Source organism: Schistocerca piceifrons, chromosome 3 (assembly GCF_021461385.2).
Source record: "Schistocerca piceifrons isolate TAMUIC-IGC-003096 chromosome 3, iqSchPice1.1, whole genome shotgun sequence".
Lineage (NCBI taxonomy): Eukaryota > Metazoa > Arthropoda > Insecta > Orthoptera > Acrididae > Schistocerca > Schistocerca piceifrons.
The window spans coordinates 400,161,933-400,177,292 of NC_060140.1; the positions used below are offsets into that span (position 1 = coordinate 400,161,933).

The 15,360-nt window shown below is 42.3% G+C and overlaps 1 protein-coding gene and 1 pseudogene across 1 annotated transcript in view; both read right to left on the reverse strand.

The window, feature by feature from the left end:
* Nucleotides 1-15,360, reverse strand: part of LOC124788692 (UNC93-like protein) — a 471,748-nt gene that overhangs the window by 82,869 nt on the left and 373,519 nt on the right. The gene's annotated exons all lie outside the window — the stretch shown is intronic.
* LOC124790847 lies at nt 14,684-14,801 on the reverse strand (annotated as a pseudogene).

Sequence of the window (15,360 nt, forward strand, 5' to 3'; positions counted from 1 at the left end):
GAACAAGGATTTCCCTCCAAGGATTCCCATTTGAATTCCCGAAGCATCACCGTCACACTTGCGTGTTGTTCGAACCTGCTGGTAACAAATCTAGCAGCCCGCCTCTGAATTGCGTCTGTCTTCCTTTATCCAACGTGGTATGTATCCAGAAGGCTCTAGCGATACTCAAGAATAGGTCGCACTAGTGCCTTATATTCGATCTCCTTTGCAGATGAACGACACTTCCCCACCATCACAATCCTCGCATGCTCGTTCCATTTCATATTGCTCTGAAACGTTACGGCCAGCTACTTAAATGACGTGACTGTGTCTACCAGGACACTACTAATGATGTATCCGAACATTACTGATTTGTTTTACCGACTCAGTTGCATTAACCTACATGTTTCTACATTTAGAGCAATGTGCCGTTCACCGAGGACAATACTGATTCGTCGGAAAACATCTCGCTCTACCAGTCACGATTGACACTATCCCCCACAAACGCTAATTGGTTGGGCCATGAGCATCATAGAGGTCTTTCTTGTTCGCCGCACGTTTGTTAAGTAGTCCAGCTTACGAAGCCGCCGCCGAACCGTATCTAGGGAGCTGCGAAATTCAGTAGTGTGTTTCAGCTGCGCCGCGTTTAAAACATGGACTTTGCCGCGACGTGTTGACATAATCGTTATACTGGACAGGTGTTATATGCTAAAGTCCAGTTCCCACACGTCTCCTACATTCTCTGGTATCTCGACCTCTTATCCACTGTGGCGCAGTGCGCTTAGGAATGCCACACCACGCCCTTGGCTCTGACACCGTCAAATTCACTTCTTCCACAAGAGCAATGATGCGGACACGAACAGACAACAAATGGTGAACAATGTGGCTCAACTGAATGCGACGTGGTGCCGATATTTGACCTAGTTCGTGTAAAGTCATTGGCTATGATAGAACGAATGGTGCGCAGGCAGAACTAACTAGCCACGAAAGGCTGCCTGCTGTTACCGTGTAACGTCAATAAATGCCAGTTTTCGATGCTACGAAGGCCAATCTCCACCAGAAATTACTGTCATTAATTTGTAGCCAAAATTTCGTCCCATCATCTACAGGGAAAATACTGTAGATGCACATATAGTACAATGGAGGGCTTCAGCTTCTAGAACCTTGAATGTTTCTCTAATGGCAAAAAAAGTAATTCACATGGATTCGAACGCCTGCACGCAGTTTATTCAGCGACAGTGGCTATTTCCAAACTTACATACATACCGGTAACATGCACTATATGCAGCATATTCCAGTTGCAGAGAATATTTTGTACCTTCCTGGAACACAAATCGAATACGGAAAGGATTAGTCTTCCGTAATATTTGAAGAAGCATATTCTCGTCTGCATGGTTATAAGATAAATAGCAAAATATGGCTTGTTGGATGTCATTCGCGTCAGTACTGTATCGAACTTCAAATCTAGCTGTGATTTTCACTGGCCAAATTTTGTGATGTCAAGAGTACAAAAGTTACCAACGATCACGTTAACTCAATGTACTTAGTCTGCGGACGGTTGAAAATTTTTCTGCTACCGCGTAAGAAATATTCGGGCGTTTCTTGATGTACTGCATAGTTAGATCTACTGTACGTCAACATTTCGCAAGCCAACTAATAGTCTATGGCGGAGGTTATTTCGTGTACTACTCTCACTCTACTCTTTCCCACTCCGATCGGGAATTTTGCGAAGGAAAAGCACTTTTGGTACGCTCTTCATATGATCTAGAATCTGTCTCATTTTCCCCTCATGTCTTTTTCACGAGATATATGCTGTACGTAGAAATATGCTGGATAACGCTTCTAGGAACATATACTTTCGGAATTTGATTAGTAAACCACATCGCTTCTCTTTTAGCATCTGACGCTGGAATTAGATGAGCATCTCGTTGACGCTACCGCACTTATCGCACGAACCCATGGGGGTCTTTTCTGTTTCTTCTTTACAAGATTCATTGATAAAGATTAGTGGTAGAAGCTTTCCTCATCACTTCATCTTGTCTTGTCCAATTTGTCAACGATACTTCATGTACCATCAACCAACGGCCTTGCCGGAGTGGTAACATCGGTTCCCATCAGATCACCAAATTTAAGTGCTGTCTGGATGGGCTAGTACTTGGACGGGTGACCATCTGGTCTGCCGAGCGCTGTTGACAAGTGGTTTGCACTCAGTCCTTGTGAGGCAAACTGAGGAGCTACTTGATTGAGAAGTAGCGACTCCGGTCTCGTAAATTGGCATACGGTCGGGAGAGCGGTGTGCTGGACACATGGCACCGCCTCCAGTGGTCTGAGGATGACATGGCGGCCGGTCGGTACCGTTGGGCCTTCCAAGGCCTGTTCGGACGGTATTTAGTTTAGTTCATGTGCCATCAGGGTTCGAATGCCCTGCAGGAGTTCGTTGGCCATGTAAAGAACGTGCTAGTCAAGCTGAAAGCAGACGGTCTTCCTTGTCACTTGGTGTACAGGAAACCAATAGACGACGTTCTGTACCAGATCGTAAATAGTTTTTATCAACCGATTCACAGTTGTCTCAAGCACAGCAGTATAATGTCTAAGTCGAATTCCGAAGACGCCCGTCTCCAGTCTGAGGACAAGCATATAAACACCTCTCAAGGATAACAGGTACAGCAAGAAAGCAATTACGGACGCTTCCAGCGTAGCCGGACACGGTCGCATCGTGACTCAGCGGGAGAGGTAACGTAACAGAGTTTCTTTCACATTGCGATGGGACGACTAACGAGATAGAACGCGTTTTCCATCCAACTCCGAAGATTCGGAATATTATTCATTCTAATTCATCAGTCTCCTGACTGGTTTGATATCCCACCACGAATTCCTCTCCTGTGCCAGTCTCTCCTTCTCAGAGTAGCTCTTGCAGCCTACGTCCTCAATTATTTGCTGGGTGTACTCCAATCTCTCTCTTCCTCTACAGTTTGTACCCTCCATTGCTCGTTCTGCCACCGCGGAAGTCATTCCCTGATAACTGATGTCCTATCATCCTGTCCCTTCTTCTTGTCAGTGTATTCCACATATTCCTGTCTTTACCGATTGTGCGGAGAGCCTCCTCATTCTTTATCTTACCATTGAACCAAATTTTCACCATTATCCTGTAGCACCACCTCTCAAAAGCTTCGAGTCTCTTCTGTTACGGTATTCCCACAGCCCATGTTTCACAACAGTACAACGCTGTGCTCAATTCTTCTTCAAATTAAGGTCTATGTTTGATACCGGTAGAGTACCCTTGGCCAGCAATGCCCTTTTTGCCAGTGCTAGTCTGCTTTTTATGTCCTCATTGCTCTATCCATCATGGGTTATTTTGCTGCCCAGGTAGCAGAAATCCTTAACTTCACCTACTTCATGAGCACCAGTCTTGGTGTTAAGTTTCTCGCTGTTCTAATTTCTGCTGCTTTTCGTTAATTTCGTCTTTCTTCGATTTACTCTTAATCCATATTATATACTCACCAGGCTGTTAATTTCACTCCACACATTCTGTAATTATTCTCCACTTTCACTGGCGATAACTAAGTTATCAGCAAATATTACCACTGATATCCTTTCACCCTGATTCTCTGAGTGTTGATTGAACGATAGGGGCAAGAGACTACTTCCCTTCCTTATACTCTCTGTAATCCGAGCATTTAGTTCTAGATCTTCCCTTCATATTGTTCCTTCTTGTGTTTTCTACATATTGAATATTACCTGTCTTTCCCTATAACGCACCCCTGTTTTTCTCAGAATTACGAACATCTTGAACCATTTTCATTTTCGAACGCTTTTTCCAGACCGATAAAACCTATGAACATGTCTTCATTTTTCTTTAGTCTTGATTCCATTATAAGCCGCAACGTCAGAATTGGCTCTCTAGTGCTACATTTCCTAGAGTAAAATTGGTCTTCATCTAACAGATTCTTACTTTTCTTTTCCATTCTTATTTATATTATTCCTGTCAGCAACTTGAATGCACGAGTTGTTCAGGTGATCGTGCGATAGTTCTCGCTCATGTTAGCTCTTTCAGTCTTCGGAATTGTTTCAATGATATTTTCCCGAATATCAGATGGTGTACATTCTACACACCAACGTGAAAAGTCGTTTTGTTGCTCCCTCCTCCAACGATTTTGCAGATTCTGATGGAATGTTACCTAATCCTTCTCCATTATTCGATTTTAAGTCTTCCAAAGGTCTTTTAAATTCCGATTCTACTACTGGATCCCCTATCTATTTCCTGTCGACTTATCTTTTTTCTTCTATAACGTCATTAGAATTAATCTTGCCTCTCGGAAAGGCATTCAATGTACTCCTTCCACCTGTCCGCTCTCTCCTCTGCATTTAACAGTGGAATTTCCATAAACACTTAAGGTTACCGTCCTTGCTTTTAATTTCACAGGAGATTGTTTTGACTTTCTATATGCTGAGTCAGTCCTTTCGACCATCATTTCTTTTTGATTTCTTCGCATTTTTCATGGAGCCATTTCGTCTTGGCTTCTTCCACTTCCTGTTTATTTCATTCCCCTCGAAAGTATTTTTGTATTCCTGAATTTCCCTGAACATTTTTGCACTTCCTTCTTTCATCGATCACCTGAAGTGTTTCATCTGTTATCTATGGTTTCTTCGTAGTTGTCTTCCTCGTACCTACAGTTTTCTGTATAACTTCCGTGATTGCGCTCTTTAGAGGTGTCCATTCCTCTCGAATTCTACTGCCTACTGTTATATTCATTATATCAGTGCCTACAGCTTCAGAGAACATCGAACATACCTCTTCATTCCTTAGTGCTTCGCATCCCACTTATTTGCGCACTGATTCTTCCTGACTAGTCTTAATCTTCAGTCTACTCTTCATCATCACTAAATTATGGTCTGAGTCTATATCTTCTCCTGGATACGCCTTACAATCCAGTATCTGATTTCCAAATCTCTGCCTGAACATGATTTAATCTAACAGAAATATCTATGTATTTCCCGGTTGTTTCTAAGTATATCTCTCCCTCTTGTGCTTCTTGAACAGAGTATTCGCTATAACTGACTGATATTTATTGCAGAACTCTGTTAGTCTTTCTCCTCTCTTGTTTCCAGTAACAAGCCCATATTCTCCCGTAACCCTTTCTTCTGGCCCTTCCTCTGCAACTGCATTTCAGTCCTCATGACTGTTAGATTTTCACCTTCCTTACTCACTGAATTACTTGTTCAGTATCCTCACATACTTTCTCTATCTCCTCATCTTCGATTTGCGACGTCGCCATTTACACTTGAACTATAGATGACGGTGTTAGCTTCCTGTCATTCTGATGAGAACAACCCCATCAGAGAACCGTTCACAGTAACTCTCTATTTGGCCTACCTTCCTAATCATAAAGAAACCTACATCCTTTATACAATTTTCTGCTGCTGTTATTCTACAGTCATCTGATTAGAGAAACTTGCCTTCTTTCCATTTCGCTTCAGTGACCCCCATTATATCGAGCTTAGCTTTTCTAGCTTCCCTACAACGTTTGAACGTATGTCATTCCACGCTCCGACTCGTAGAACGCCGGCCGGTGCGGCCGAGCGGTTCTAGGCGCTTCATTCTGGAACCGCGTGACCGCTACACTCGCAGGTTCGAATCCTGCCTCGGGCATGGATGTGTGTGATGTCCTTAGGTTAGTTAGGTTTAAGTAGTTCTACGTTCTAGGGGACTGATGACGTCAGATGTTAAGTCCCATAGTGCTCAGAACCATTTGAACTCGCAAAACGTTACCCTTCAATCTTTTTCTCATGGTCACCTCCATCTTGGCAGTCCCCTCCAGGAGATCCGAATAGGGGACTATTCCGGAATCTTCTGCTAATGGAGAGATCATCATGATACTTTTTCAATTGCAGGCCACATGTGCTGTGGCTACACATTGTGTCTTTAATGCTGTGGTTAAAAAAAATGGTTCAAATGGCTCTGAGCACTATGGGACTTAACATCTGAGGTTATCAGTCCCCTAGACTTAGAACTACTTAAACCTAACTAACCTAAGGACATCACACACATCCATGACCGAGGGGGAGGATTCGAAACTACGACCGTAGCGGTCGCGCGGTTCCAGACTGTAGCGCCTAGAACCGCTCGGCCACTCCAACCGGCAATGCTGTGGTTCCTATTGACTTCTGCGTCCTCATTCCCCTTATCATTGCTGATACTTTCGTCTTTAGGTCCAGTTTCCCACCCCAAACGGAAGTGAGTGGCCTGAATCCCTATCCGATTCTCCGCTCCTTTTGACAAGGCCGTTGGTGACTTCTTATGCCGTAAGTCTTCGAGCGCAATTTCGGATGATTTTTATTCAAAATTTAAGCGGTGGCCGGTTTCGAACCCGGGACCAAGAAAGTTTTGATTGTTAATCAAAGGTGATACCCTCAGACCACAGGTTTCAATTTTTACTATCCTAAGTGACTTGCGTTTCAATATTCCTGAATTTCACATGCTGTGTCATTTCGTCAAGATCACTGTCTGGTGTGTTCTATGAAAGCCAATTTTTGTGCTATACAGGAGCATTTTTCACTCTGGTTTCTACGTCTTGTCCTCTCGTCTCACACACGCACTGAGGGTTACAAACCTGGGGGTCGGTCAAACCAGTCAATGATCGGTCCATTCCTCATGTTGTTTGGGTGGGTCCCGCATTGCACTGCTGCTGCAGCATGCCGTTTTATATCCTGGTCATGAACGGTGTACCAACACGGTCAAAATTCTTACCACATACTGGAGAGCATTCAGTCTCCTTTCAAAAATTATCAAGTCAGTACTGTTGTCATATTCAACAGCACCTCACACCATGTTTCTAGGAGTTGGGGTGGAATTGGTCTCTAGAACAGCTATTTCCTCTCACCTTCCGCCTGAATGGCAGTCGGTGTTCCAACAGTCTTTGATCCTACCCTGTGCTAGTCCACGTTGATTGTGGAATGATGTCTGCGATAGTCAGCGCATGGCAATTCGAAATGTCAACCAGTCTTTTACCAGTATGAAAAATTAAAAAAAGGTGAGTACTTCCTGGGTAGAGTAGGGATGTAAAAGAAGGGAAATGGCTTTACGACTTATCACATACTTTCAAAGATATTTGAATAAAAACGTCTTGACACATTCGCCCTGTAAAGTAACATGATACATAATGTTCTAACGCACAACATGGAACATGCCATTATGTCATCCATAATGGTATTTTTTACGAGGTACAATATGTCACAGCGTGTCTTTAAAGCTTAGGGTAAATGCATCCCCACTCTGGTGTACTTCCTGTAACAGATGTGCTCCCACTCTTGGATAGTTACTATTGTAGATCCATTTCCTTCTCTACTAAACATAAATTTGTGTATATTAGTTCTTACATGCCTCACCATGCATGTAACAGGGGGCGGGTTTAGGAGAACTCACTGCGCAAGGGAAATAGATTAACTAGTAAAAAGACGCGAATAAATGTTCAAATGGGTGTGAATTCCTATGGAACCAAACTGCTGAGGTCATCGGTCCGTCGACGTACACACTACTTGAACTAAGAAAAAACACACACACACACACACACACACACACACTCGTGCCAAGGGAGGAGTCGAACCACCGGTGGGAGCGGAGACGCGAACAGGTCAAGATGTTTTGATTTAAATATCTTTGAAACTGCTAGTTACGTCGAGAGGCTACTTCCATTCTTTTACATTCCTAACTATGCCCAGGACATATACACCTTTTTTGTGCTATACAGGAGATGGCCGGGGTGGCCGAGCGGTTCTGGACGCTACAGTCTGGAACCGCGCGACTGCTACGGTCGCAGGTTCGAATCATGCCTCGGGCATGGATGTTTGTGATGTCCTTAGCTTAGTTAGGTTTAAGTAGTTCTAAGTTCTCAGCTGTTAAGTCCCATCGTGCTCAGAGCCATTTTTTGTGCTATACAGGAGCATTCTGGTTTCCAACTTTTACTCTACCATAACTTTGACATTAGACCACCTTAGCTTGGCAACCGATGTGCGTTTTTGTTGACCCGAGAGATGACTCATCCGGTTTTTTTTTTATTGTCTTTCGAATCGTGTTGCTTATATCGTAACAAGCTTTTACAGAACAACAGGATGACTATTAAGACTATTAATTGCATTGATTTGCCTGAATTCTTACAAAATTTTAACGGAAACTTACACTACTGGTCACTAAAATTGCTACACCAAGAATAAATGCAGATGATAAACGGGTATTCATTGGACAAATATATTATACTAGAACTGACATGAGACTACATTTACACGCAATTTGGGTGGATAGATCCCGAGAAATCAGTACGCAGAACAACCACCTCTGTCCGTAATAACGGCCTTGATACGCCTGAGCATTGAGTCGAACAGAGCTTGGATGGCGCGTACAGGTACAGTTGCCCATGCACCTTCAACACGATACCACAGTTCATGAAGAGTAGTGACTGGTGTATTGTGACGAGCCAGTTGCTCGGCCACCATTGACCGGACGTTTTCAATTGGTGAGAGATCTGGCGAATGTGCTGGCCATGGCAGCAGTCGAACATTTTCTGTATCCAGAAAGGCCCATACAGGACCTGGAACATGCGGTCGTGCATTATCCTGCTGAAATGTAGGGTTTCGCAGGGATCGAATGAAGGGTAGAGCCACGAGTCGTAACATATCTGAAATTTAACGTCCACTGTTCAAAGTGCCGTCGATGCGAACAAGAGGTGACGGAGACGTGTAACCAATGGCACCCCATACCATCACGCCGGGTAATACGCCATTATGGCGATGACGAATACACGCTTCCAATGTGCGTTCACCGCGATGTCGCCAAACACCGGTGCGCCCATCATGATGTTGTAAACAGAACCTGGATTCATCCGAGAAAATGACGTTTTGCCATTCGTGGAGCCAGGTTCGTCGTTGGGTACACCATCGCAAGCGCTCCTGTCTGTGATACATCGTCAAGGGTAACTGCAGCCATGGTCTCCGAGCTGATAGTCCATGCTGCTGCAAACGTCGTCGAACTGTTCGTGCAGATGGTTGTTGTCTTCCAAACGTCCGCATCTGTTGACCCAGGGATCGAGACGTAGCTGCGCGATCCGTTACAGCCATGCGGATAAGATGCCTGTCATCTCGACTGCTAGTGATACGACACCGTTGGGATCCAGCATTGCGTTCCGTATTACCTTCCTGAACCCACCGATTCCATATTCTGCTAACAGTCAATGGGTCTCGACCAACGCGAGCAGCAATGTCGCGATACGATAAACCGCAATCGCGATAGGCTACGGTCCGACCTTTATCAAAGTCGGAAACGCGATGGTACGCATTTCTCCCCCTTTGAGGAGGCATGACAACGTTTCACCAGGCAACGCTGGTCAATTGCAGTTTCAGTATGAGAAGTCGGTTGAAAACTTTCCTCATGTTAGCACGTTGTAGGTGTCTCCACCGGCGCCAGCCTTGTGTGAATGATCTGAAAAGCTAATCATTTGCATATCACAGCATCTTCTTCCTGTCGGTTAAATTTCGCGCCTGTAGCACGTCATCTTCGTGGTGTAGCAATTTTAATGGCCACTAGTGTAGAAGTGGCACTCGTAAAAGGTCACAAAAAGGGTTTTTTTCACGTAAAATACGAATGAAACTAGATTTTTGAAAGCGAGTTTTCATTTTCATCGTAAGAATGAATTTTGTATCTATCTGATTGACTTTCAACAGTTTCCGCGCTATCAGTTCCCATAAAAACGAATTGTTATGTACTACATTTAGCTCGATTTTAAGCTATCATATCTCGGCACCGGATAAAGATTACTGGATGAAAATATTTCGTTTTCACTTTATCCGTTTACGTGCAAAATTTGAATCAAACTGTACAAGCTTAAAGCGTAAAAGCGGAGTGCTTCCAAAACCTCCCAGAAATACAAAGAAAGATATTTGCAGATTATTAAAACTTATCTTAGACCGCATCCAATACACTGATGGACCACTCCAGAGTTGTTTAAGTGTGTGTGTGTGTGTGTGTGTGTGTGTGTGTGTGTGTGTGTGTGTGTATTAAACAGGGGTACTAGAAACGACGGAGACGATTTGTCCTGCCGTAGCCCTCAGTGTTTCACAACCTCACAACAGGCCACAGCAGTCCACTTACACCACCTCCACACCACACCGAACCCAGGGTTATTGTGCGTTTCGGCCCCCAGTGGATCCCCCACAAATGCCTCATACCAGACAAGTGTAACCATCAATGTTTGCGTGCTAGAGTAATTATGGTGTACACATACATGGAGACAGTGTTTGCGCAACAATCGCCGACATAGTGCAACAGAGGCAGAATATAGTAACCAGCCTACATTATCCAAGCCAGATGGGATACCGCCTTAAAAACCATCCACAAGCTGGCCAGCACTCTGTGCCTCTACACTATTCTGCCATGTGGATTCGTGCCAGGGACCGGCCCGACTTCCCGCTCAGGAAGCAGCGCGTTACACTTCGCGACTCACTGGGCAGCCTATTTAAGGGTCAGTAGTTTTGCACATAAAATCTCAATGAGTGTGACGTTTTTGCATGTAGAATCTGAATGGTGCACATAAAAATGTTGCGAATAGCTGAGCATTAATTTCAGAGCAATTAAAATGTTTTGCAAAAGGAATTAATCGATTCAAAACAGGTTGAAAGAATCAGCCAAACAGTTGTGAAACGGAGGTTTATTAGCAATTCACATAGGTTTTTATATTTCTAAAAATGTCTTCTTCAGAAGGACTGGGATGTGTTAGATCACATGATGGTACATTATGTAAGGTGGCAGATTAAATGAAGGTCAGTTCCGCACCTTAGATGAGAGTTTTTATACATTGTAACAGGAAGGTGAATATGACGCCAACATACTTCGGCGAAAATGAGCAGATTTGCCTTTAAGTATGTAATTCAAAGGGATGACACTCAATCGACAATATTAACACATCGATCCTATATACTGCATGTCACTGAGCAAGAGGTGAAACAAGCAGCTAGAGGAAACGTTTTGTTTGGAAGCAGGCGCGAGCAGACACGAACGGCGCACCACAGGCAGTACAATTGAAAGCTCTTAGGGGGCGACGAACAGGCGCCAGGTGACTCATGCAGGAGAGCAAATAGTGGGCCATTGGTGTGGGACAGAAAGAAGCTTTGGAAAACTGAGTTTCAGAATCTCCAAATGGATACGAACAAACCAGTGATGCAGTTGATCACATGAACAGCATGTGGTATGCTCATGCTGTATGCATGTAACTTTTAGGCGTCTGGAGCGGGCACAAAATGCCCGACTGGCGGAAACGAACTATGAAGGAGTAAAGTGCCGAGATTTCGATGCAGTATAGTGGTAAGACCTTTGCGATTGGCAGAGAGAGTTTCCACAAAATAAGAGGAATGCTCCTATTCGTTAGAAAAGGCCGTCAGAATCGGATGATTTATCGTAATATTGGCCAACTTCATGATGTAGTACTAAGAATAATGTTGTAAAGAACTTGTAGTTAAAATTTGATATTGTTGTGTTTAGAGTTACACTCAGGGCGAAATGCGTTATCTTGACAACTGTCCTAACATTGTCACGTTACAAACTGTGTAAATTCGTGTATTTCTGTGAAAAAAATTCAGCATTAAAAACCAATTTGTTTACAGCTTGAACATCGTTGTGCTCTAACATAGAATAAGGGTCCACTCCTTATTCCAGTCATTTATTCTATAGACGTAAACGCGCTCAAAGAGTGTTTACGCTGACCCCTGACGAAAGAGAGAAGGAGTGAGGTGTCACAATTTAATTAGCTAAAACCGAGCGGCTATTGTGACACATAAAATTGACAAAACAAGAATTATCCCAAGGCATGGCTTTAGATAACAGCAGATTTCAATTAGCGTACTTCAGAATGAATGCTCACTAGTAAATGCCCACAGGTCGAGGCTCTTGTCAATATAAAATTGTAAGACGAGTCACGGGATAAAATATTTGCGTAAGTTATGTGTACATCATGGCAGAGACTCAGGCCAACTGTCAAACTGAAAGTTTTCTAGTACAAATTTCAGGATGTATTTCACATCACGAAATTTGTGCTACAGAAGATGATTTTAGACTGAAAGACAATAGAAAAACATCAAGAAACGTAACATACTGTAACCACCAGGTAATGCATTTATTATATGTATAAAAATAAACTTGTATTACATGCCACTGAAGATGTTTCACAAATAAAAGAAACAAAACGCGTATGGCAGTAAACAAACTTCAGTTAGTTGCACAGACGGAACATACCTCCATGAAGCTAGAAGATGAGTCTTTGCCGAAGTTCCGATGCAAAAGAAGTCTGTGATAAGATTAGCGCAGAAACCCCTGACTGTTTCCAAGACGTAGATCATCTAGACGTAGCAATGCTGTTGGATTCCTCGAAGTTTGATTAGATTAGATCAATACTCGTAGTTCCATGGATCATGAATACGATATTTCGTAATGATGTGGAACGAGTCGAATTTTCTAATACATGACATAATTAGGTTAATTTAACAACATACTTAAGTTAATATAACAACTTTATTTTTTTGAGTGTTTTGTTTTTCTTTATTTTTTTTTCTTAATTTATATATAAAAATTCCTCTGTGGAGTAGAAGGAGTTGTCATTCAGAAATTCCTTTAATTTCTTCTTAAATACTTGTTGGTTATCTGCCAGACTTTTGATACTATTTGGTAAGTGACCAAAGACTTTAGTGCCAGTATAATTCACCCCTTTCCGTGCCAAAGTTAGATTTAATCTTGAATAGTGAAGATCATCCTTTCTCCTAGTATTGTAGTTATGCACACTGCTATTACATTTGAATTGGGTTTGGTTGTTAATAACAAATTTCATAAGAGAGTATATATACTGAGAAGCTACTGTGAATATCCTTAGATCCTTAAATAAATGTCTGCAGGATGATCTTGGGTGGGCTCCAGCTATTATTCTGATTACACGCTTTTGTGCAATAAATACTTTATTCCTCAGTGATGAATTCCCCCAAAATATGATGCCATATGAAAGCAATGAGTGAAAATAGGCGTAGTAAGCTAATTTACTAAGATGTTTATCACCAAAATTTGTAATGACCCTTATTGCATAAGTAGCTGAACTCAAACGTTTCAGCAGATCATCAATGTGTTTCTTCCAATTTAATCTCTCATCAATGGACATACCTAAAAATTTGGAATATTCTACCTTAGCTATATGCTTCTGATTAAGGTCTATATTTATTAATGGCGTCATACCATTCACTGTACGGAACTGTATGTACTGTATCTTATCAAAATTCAGTGAGAGTCCGTTTACAAGGAACCACTTAGTAATTTTCTGAAAGACAGTATTGACAATTTCATCAGTTAATTCTTGTTTGTCAGGTGTGATTACTATACTTGTATCATCAGTAAAGAGAACTAACTTTGCCTCTTCATGAATATAGAATGGCAAGTCATTAATATATAATAAGAACAACAAAGGACCCAAGACTGACCCTTGTGGAACCCCATTCTTGATAGTTCCCCAGTTTGAGGAATGTGCTGATCTTTGCATGTTACAAGAACTACTTATTTCAACTTTATGCACTCTTCCAGTTAGGTACGAATTAAACCATTTGTGCACTGTCCCACTCATGCCACAATACTTGAGCTTGTCTAGCAGAATTTCATGATTTACACAATCAAAAGCCTTTGAGAGATCACAAAAAATCCCAATGGGTGGTGTTCGGTTATTCAGATCATTCAAAATTTGACTGGTGAAAGAATATATGCCATTTTCTGTTGAAAAACCTTTCTGGAAACCAAACTGACATTTTGTTAGTACTTCATTTTTACAGATATGTGAAGCTACTCTTGAATACATTACTTTCTCAAAAATTTTGGATAAAGCTGTTAGAAGGGAGATTGGACAGTAATTGTTGACATCAGATCTATCCCCCTTTTTATGCAAAGGTATAACAATAGCATATTTCAGTCTATCAGGGAAAATGCCCTGTTCCAGAGAGCTATTACACAGGTGGCTGAGAATCTTACTTATCTGTTGAGAACAAGCTTTTAGTATTTTGCTAAATACTCAAGACGTTTCCCAGAGAGAGCTTACTGTTACTGCCCAGTGTTACAGCATGTTAGAAAAATGAAAGGTACAGAGTAAGTAATCTGTACTATACCAACTTCAGGAATATTGCTGGGGGTGTATCGCTACTCGAATTATTTTCGAAGACAAATGCAGGACTCCTGAAAATAGTAATGACAACACCAATGATAACCACTGAACCTGAAAGATGATCTCCGAAAAGGACAAAAATCTCCTTTCGGAATACCAAGTCAGAGGAAAGACGCCCCTGCAATGATCTCCAACGAGAAGAATATGGTAGTTGAGAATTTTAATCCCAAGGTTACAGATAAATTCTGCAGCAGAAAACTGTCGCTTATGGACTCATTTTTCGTCACTGAGTGAGTACTACCTTTTATTTTAATATATTACTTTTTAATTTTGTTATCTGTCTTCAGGTCACGAGTGGCCTACCGCGACCATCCGACCGCCGTGTGATCCTCAGTGGAGGATGCGGATAGGAGGGGCGTGGGGTCAGCACACCGCTCTCCCGGTCGTTATGATGGTATTCTTGACCGAAGCCGCTACTATTCGGTCGAGTAGCTCCTCAATTGGCATCACGAGGCTGAGTGCACCCCGAAAAATGGCAACAGCGCATGGCGGCCTGGATGGTCACCCATCCAAGTGCCGACCACGCCCGACAGCGCTTAACTTCAGTGATCTCACGGGAACCGGTGTATCCACTGCGGCAAGGCCGTTGCCCAGTATTGTAGCGCATTGGTAAAATTTTGCCAGCCCCCTCACTGGGACTGAAAATGATGAGAATTCTTCTCAAGGCAACAATATTTGACTACTACGTGGTCTGTAATTTTCCAATATTCTCGTGTCCTTGGCTGACAGCCATAGATTCATCAACGACGTTATCAGTAGCAGCTGTTTAGATCACAGAAGACATGAGTAATTATACGTGGTTATGTTTTTTTAATACCGTGGAAAGGTTCACATCTTGCGAAAGAAGTTTATGTATGACGCTCAGATAATGACTTCTTATTTAACTTGGTGTCCTAAACCGACGGAAATCAGTCCTTTAAAATAGAGATTCTATAATAATGAAGTTTCTCCAGTTACTGAATGTTTCACAGGTTATGATCACTATTAACCCTCTTAGGTAACTCTCATTTCACCACAACAGAGTAAGTCTGATAGCTTCTCTGATACTTTAAAATCATCTATGTATGCTTCCTCGTAAAATGGTTTGAAATGATTTGGTGCCCACACAGAATTCTATCAATATTCGTACTAATCTTCTTCTCTTAACAAA